This window comes from Natrix helvetica (genome assembly GCF_964273705.1).
Source record: "Natrix helvetica genome assembly, chromosome: 1".
Taxonomy (NCBI): domain Eukaryota; kingdom Metazoa; phylum Chordata; class Lepidosauria; order Squamata; family Natricidae; genus Natrix; species Natrix helvetica.
In genome coordinates, this window is record NC_138548.1 from 214,766,503 (window position 1) to 214,774,207 (window position 7,705).

Here is a 7,705-nt window from a genome sequence, read left to right on the forward strand (position 1 = left end):
AGGCCAAGGAGTTGGGGGGTCCTCACGTGAGCTGCTTGGCAATGAGACCCTCCCGGAGTTTCACCCTCTCGCGTGATGGATGACCTTCGCCTACCTACCGGGATACCTCCAGTATCCGGTGATGCGGCAGGCGCGCCAGCGAGGCGTCCAATTGGAGTCTCCTAGCACTCACCTGTTCTTGCGGGGCGGGTTGCGCTCAACTTTCAGCCATTCAAAAGTTGCCTCCGCAGCCTGGCCCTTCGCTGCCCGGGGACGAGCCCGGGGGGAATCCCTCCTGCCGCTCGGGCTGGGCCCGGAGATCTTCTTGCTAGGGAGCCTGGTGGGTGTCCCATCAGCCGAGCCCCCAAGGGGGATCCAGGCGGGCGCACAAGCAGGCGATGCGGAGAAGAGGTGGCGGCGCTGGCAGGGAGGAGGAAGCCGATGTCCTTCGCAAAGGTAGGTGGACAGAGAGGCCGAGGTCGCGCGAGGAACCGGCCAGCCTCAGGGCCCGCAGCAAGACGAGGAGGCGGGGGAAGGCCGGCGAAGATCTCCCCCGGGGGATCCCGTCCCCGGTGTTGCCGTTTCGACGGAGCTGCCTCTCCAGCCGTGCTGCCCTCCAGGAGAGGGTCGCTACCAATTGACCACCGGTCCTTGTCCCACGCACATAGGCAGCTCTAAACGGGAACCATCCGTCATTGTGTCCTGATGGCTCACCCCCCCCCCCGTCCCCCACCTTGGCCCTGATTCCTCCTGATCAAATTGGACATTTCCCCGCTTCCCAAGGAGGCGGGGGTTGGGGGGGTTGAAAAAGAAAAGCCAGCTGACATTCGATACAGTGGCAAGGGGAGAAGCCACGTGACGGGCGTTTGGCCAATGGCCAAGGTTCACCGAGGGGGGAAAAGGCACTGTTTGATGAGCTCATGGCAGCAATTTGTAACTTTCAGTCTCTCTCTGGACAAACACACAAGAGGGATGGAAATCAGAGGCTCCTTTCTCTCTCTCTCCGGGCTGCCAGAAATAGACACAGCGGGCCCGCTTCCCTCCCCTTGGCTGGAATCTCTCTTGGGAAGTTGAAGGTGAGTGAATCGATCGGTTTTTATTCTGTCCGCTGCTGCATCTTCTGGGCTCGGCTTCTCTCTGCCAGGAGCAGCTGCCGCTCCTTCCTTTTCCCCTGCCTTCTCCCTCCCGAAAGTGGATCTCGGTGATGCTAAATGTCTGACCATAAGAGCCGCTTCATCTTAATTTAGCTGATTAAATTTACAATTACTTCTGCAGTGAAAATGGATGACTCCCCAACCCCCGTCCCTGCTGCTCAGTGGGGGATGCATTACAGTGTTAAGGTGAGGGATTACAACTTTATGCTACAGTATTCCTGAAAAGTGTGTACATTGGATGTGTATTGTGGCAGCAGACCACAAAACACATTATCTATCTATCTATCTATCTATCTATCTATCTATCTATCTATCTATCTATCTATCCATCTATATCATCTATATCTATCATCCATCTGTCTGTCTCTATCATCTATATCATCTATCCATCCATCATCTATCCATCTATCTATCTATCTATCTATCTATCTATCTATCTATCTATCATCTATCTATCCATCTATCTATCTATGTCATCTATATCTATCATCCATCTGTCTGTCTCTATCATCTATACCTATCATCTATCCATCCATCATCTATCCATCCATCTATCTATCTATCTATCTATCTATCTATCTATCTATCTATCTCATCTATATCTATCATCCATCTGTCTGTCTCTATCATCTATATCTATCATCTATCCATCTATCCATCTATCCATCTATCCATCTATCCATCTATCCATCTATCCATCTATCCATCTATCTATCTATCATCTATCTATCTATCTATCTATCTATCTATCTATCTATCTATTTATATCATCTATATCTATCATCCATCTGTCTGTCTCTATCATCTATATCTATCATCTATCCATCCATCATCTATCTATCTATCTATCTATCTATCTATCTATCTATCTATCTATCTATCTATCTATCCTAATGGTTGTTAAACTAGGACTCAGCAATCTAGGTTGCATTTTGCCTCCAATCATGGACTTTGATCCATTACTGTCTCAACCTACCTTGGAGGGTTGCTGTCATGTGGGGGGAGGGGAGGGAAATGAAAGCCATTCTCTATGTAGGCTGCTTTAAGCTCCTAGAGGAGGAAAAAAAGTGAGATACAATTGAAACAAACAATAAACAGCACACCTAATAAAGTAGCTCCATAAAGAGCCATTATAAGGAGAACAATCAGGTTGTTGCTGCTGCTATTAATGACAGTGCTTTCATCCTTGGGCATAGTTGCAAGGAAAACCACCTGCTTGGGGATACAGATTAGTGTCTTTGATCTTGTCTCACAGAGGGATTTAATAGGTATCTGCAAGGATATTTTTAATTGAAGTCAAGAGATGTTTTGGATATGTTTCCCCATGCTCTGAGTTACTCTCCCCAGAACACAACAAAGCCATGGGGATTGGATGTATACAGAAGAGAAAGGAGGGAGGGAGGGAGATTTATGTTCCTTCTTTGAATGACTGTGGAGGAGGGGTGGAAAAGTCTCTCCAGTGTAATAGAGAAATCTTCAGAGCAACAGACCTACAGTAACCTTTCAGTAACAGATAGGTAAAACACCCTGGTGATGCCATGATGAGTATATTATTAATAAGAATAAGGACATCAGTAATTGTCACTCAAAAAATCAAAGGTAGTCTTCACCTTCTTTATTCCAGGTATATTTCCCAGAGATGATCATTCCTACTGAAAAAGAATTAATCTAAATTACTATTAATAAAGGACAGTTAAAAATTAATTGACCTTCCAATCAGTCATTTCAATTTGTTAACATGAAATGAACACAGCACTCTTGCTTAAAAACCAACTCGTGTTCAGTTTTTTTTTTTATTGGCAAGGTTGATGGGAGAGGGAGGAGAGAGAGAGAGAAATGTTTAAAGCTTTGAAGGAACATTCAGAGAAGCCTTAGGAGAGAGAGAGGGAGGCCCTGATTATACCTGTTCTTCAGTTGTTAGATTAAAACAATACTAGTAACTTGCATATTTGAACTTTTTTTTTAATGACACATTAAAAAGTCAGAATGTGTCAAGAGGTATTTAATTTAAGCAAGTTACAAACTCAGCTTGAAAGTGTGTGTGTGTGTGTGTGGCACACACACACACACACACACACAATAGCCTTCTGTTTCTCCACTCAGAAGAAAGTTAAGCATTAAACTTTTTTCAAATACATAAACACGTTTTTTTTCAAGGATAGAGAAATGCTTCACTCTACTTCCCACATTAAATCAATTTACAAAGCTCCGTCATTCATTGGTGAATGTTCAACTCACTTGAGAATTAGGCCTGTCTCAGACATTCAAGGTAATCCCTGAATGACATCACTGGATGATTCACAGCTAGAGGGGTGAATGTCTTCCAATCAAAAGGATGTGCATGTTTTGAACATTGAGACGGCGGTTTCACAAATGTAAACTATTGTCTCATGTTGAAGGAAATATTAACATAAAATTAAGAGTCGTGATAGGGAAGTTGTTGCAAGTAGCTTTTCAGGGATGTAAATCTTTAGGTTTGATTTTTTTTAAAAAAAAGTTACATTGAAGTAGGAACGTAGCACTGTGCCATTTATTAAACAGCTGCATCTTTGGGGCTGCCTTCTACAGCTGCCCAGCAATTCCAGGAAAAGGCCCAGTTGCTTTAAAGACTGTCAGACAGGTGTTCTATTTGCATCCTTCTATGCCCCAAAGCATCTTTTTGAAATTGAACCTGAAGCACTGCATGATCTTATTATTGATATAGCTCAGATTTAACTTTGTTGAAGTACATTCTTTATTGTAGCATAAAAGAACAGTATGAATGGTTCAAAGATAAACTTCTAATTTAACCTCAGCTCAGCTTTTTCAGAGGAATCAAATTTGAATATTTGGGTTGTTGAGAAATAAACTACACACACCTGTGTATGTTGGTTGCTCCATAGAGCAAAACTTTCTGTGTCTGCTTAGGATGGCTGAGCTCCCATGATAGTGTGTGCAAGTCACAGGTGAACTTACATCTATAAAATGGCATATGGCTCTGCATATGAAACAGGTGACATACACCTGTCCAGGTACCATTTGTGGGAAGGCCATGTTATGGTAATAGAGTTTGAAAGAAAGAATGTGCACCTAGGCTCATCGTAGCACAATAGATCTCTTTGTGGCAGATTAATTATATAATTGATTGCAATTCTTATTATGTGGATAATAAAACTTGGCAAGAGTCTAGACTTCTCTGTAATTTCTCTTCTCTCTGCTTTGTACAAGCAGGAACAAAACAAACAAACAACCTGGCTTCTCTACACATTGTTGGATTCCTATGTAGCATAACAGTCAGAGATGAATAGTGTGGTAAGCCATCAATTTCTGAATAACCACAGATTCCTGTGTCCTCTCTCTAGAAAAAGAAATTAAATGGCCCTTAATTTTGCAGTGTTCCATTATCTTAAAGATTTATAAGGCATTCCTTAAGATAAACCCTCATAAAAGTTATATTCATATATAATATTACAATGACTTTATCACTCCACTGCAAGTTACCATTTGAGGTCGCTATTATTGAATTGCAAAGATGTATTTGAGAATGAGTTTAATAGATACATGATCACAAAATGCTCCTTCTGATCCAAACTTATGACCTGTTGTTTCCATAAAACATTTGGGGCCAGTAAATTACACATTAAATTTAAGCTTGTTACTTAGCCTTAATTTGCCTGTCTCAGAAATGGAAATGATAGTAATACGATTGACTATCCACACTAAAAAAATGTTTCAGCCAGTCTAGTACGGTGGAATTTCTAATATTTATAGAGTTTCCTTGAACAAGGGTTGGAGCATTTTCTTGAGTCTTAAAATTGTTCACATTTAAAGAAATCTCTAGCCCACTGGGAAATCTAATAAAATACTGAAACGTAGTATTGATTTTATGTTTTAGAAAAAACAATCTTCTGTTGGTAGAAGCCATTAGGTTTCAAATGGGTTGGTGAGGTTATTTCCCATCTGTTTATTTCCTGCAGAGCTACACTGTACAAATGTGAGTGTCTGTGTGTGTGTGTGTGTGTGTGTGTGTGTGTGTGTGTGTAGGGGGAGGAGGGAAGCAATAGTGATATTGATTAATTCTTACAGAATTCTCTCTTTTTAATTTGCACAGCAGCTCTTTGTCAACTCCGAATCGGATGCAGATGGACCCTGGAATGTCGTACGCTGGGTGTGAGCAGAAGAGCAACTATTGGAGGAGAAAAATGGGTCAGAAAAACTACACAACATTCATGCAACCTCTGTTATGATGCGAGGCTAAAAAAGGAACTGAGAGCTATCTTTTCCCTGACAGAAGAGGAACTTGCTGTATTTCCTGACCTACAGCTTTGCTCTATTCCATTCCAAATATGAAAAGACCCGTCTCTTCTCCTGAGCGTTGGGTTAAGCTGGGAGCCATCCCAGCAAATGTGGAGTTGATCTGGTGATGTCATGGTGGGAAGCACATTTCTTCTGTACGAATAGTCCTCAGTTAACAATGGTAATTGAAAATGGAATTTCTGTCCCTAAGCAAATGTGGTTACAAAGCATGATGTTATGTGAGTGCATCACTTAGCAATAGCAATCTCAGCAGTCCCTATTGCTGAGGTTAATTGAATCCCACAGGTTATTAAGTGAGGAGGATCCATCTCAATCTAGGCCAGTGATGGCAAACCTTTTTGGCACTGAGTGCCGAAAAGGGAGGGTGCGTGTGCAACGCATGCGTGGGAGACGCGCCCCGGAAGAGGAACTGCCTAGTGGGCATGTATGCACCAGGAAATAAACTACTGGTTTCCGGCACGTGCATGCACCCCGGCCAGCTTGTCTTACGGTTACTGGGGCGCATGCACACATGACGATCAGCTGGGTGGCACGCACACGCACAACGGAAATGGAAGGCCAGCTCTTCCAGTTTCCAGCACTGCCGCATGTACAAAAATCAGCTGATCAACACATGCGCATGCATGCCAGAAACCAGGGAGAGGATTGGGCAATGCTGCACATGCCAGCCAACATAGTTTCATGTGCCACTTTGGGCACATGTGACATAGGTTCACCATCACAGATCCAGGCCATTCCTGACTTGGTCTTTCCCAGCCCCAAGCTCCAGTAAGGTAGGGGACTGCCTCTTTTGCCTACTGTTGAATTCCACCTCCACCTGTCCCCCACCATCTCTTCCCTTTAAGCCACTCACCTACCTGCTACTGCCAGCTGCCCCACTGCCCAATTCTGTCACTCCACCTACTGTACTGCCTGCTACAACCGTACTTGCTGGAAGCTTCTTCCACCCCATTGCCTTTTGCACTAGGTCAGTTGGGGTTACCTTGCACCCTGTTCAGAAGCTTCATTTACGCCCTCGCTGTGGCTTCCATTTGTGCCTCACTGAGGCCTAGAAAGGATCTTCTTCAATGCTGGCACAGCCAGGTTCTTTCCCACAGAGGGCTTCTTTTGTGAAAGAAAGTTCAGGTGGGGGCTTGAATGGAGGTCCTGGCTGGCTGGTGTCCAAATGCTGTGGTGGGTATGGCCAGGCAGTGGGGGAAGTTGGCAGCAGTGGGTAGGTGAGTAGCCAAAAGGTGGTCGTAAGGGTAGGTGAGCACAAGTGGGCCTGCGTTTTATTCATATGACAGTAGAGATGTTGCTGGAACTTCAGGGATCAGTTGTAAGTCCCTTCATTCAGTGCAGAGGTGGTATTTAGCCACTTCTCTCTGGTTCGGGCAAGCTAGTAGTGGCGGCTGCGGGAAGCTCCGCCTACCCATCCCGACGTAATGTGCGAGCACTGCGCATGCGCAGAAGTAATGCACACTTACATTTGTGAACTGGTAGGGAAGGTAAGTGAATCCCACCACTGATTCAGTGTCTTTCTAACTCCAACTGAATGAGTGAGTGTTAACTGAGAACCATCTGTAGAGTATGGGACTGTCATTGCATATTTTTGTTTTTATTGGTGCTATTGACCTCTTTTTTTTTTAATCAGATGGGTGGCTGAATAAATCTTTGACATGAATGAATAACGAGGGCTACTGAGCATGTGTGTTTTAACATCCTATTCTAAAAACACAAGATGTGAATGTCTTCATATACATTCAGTGGGCTTACCTGTTGATAAAATTACAACTGAAATAAACATGTTTTCACGACAAACTAGAATGTGGTGTTTTCTCTGGGATACAGCATGTGATGTAAATGAAACACAAAGTGGGGTGGAGAAGAGATGCTGTTTAGATAGAAACCTAGAAAAATATATTAAAAATATATCAATTATTAGATCTAATATTAATGTCTTGTTTGAACATGTACATAGATAATATGCCTCCTTTCTCCTGCTATTTTAATCTACAATCATCACCATCCTCAGTCAGTATGATAGAGTGGTTGGTAGACTCAGAGCAGGGTTCCTACCAGTTTGGTCTGGTTCAGCCAAGTACATAGTAACTCGGCTGGCCGCGGCACCGAACCAGCTCTATCGGCGGCACCATAGGCAGTGCCATGTTGTTTTTTTGCCTACCATCATTTTTTTTTACCTACTGTGCATGCACATGAGCGAACTGGCAATAGAAGAAGCCGGAGCCCACCCCTGAGTCAACGCATGGAGCCGCATGCAAGAAAATGATTTTTAA

General features: G+C 43.6%; 1 long non-coding RNA gene across 1 annotated transcript; it reads left to right on the plus strand.

Moving 5' to 3' along the window:
* The first annotated feature begins 299 nt into the window (after positions 1-299).
* LOC309385426 lies at positions 300-7,169 on the plus strand. Its single transcript, XR_014174216.1, has 3 exons — positions 300-435; positions 924-1,055; positions 5,224-7,169. It is a non-coding gene; the product is annotated as an uncharacterized lncRNA (long non-coding RNA).
* Positions 7,170-7,705: the final 536 nt, after the last annotated feature.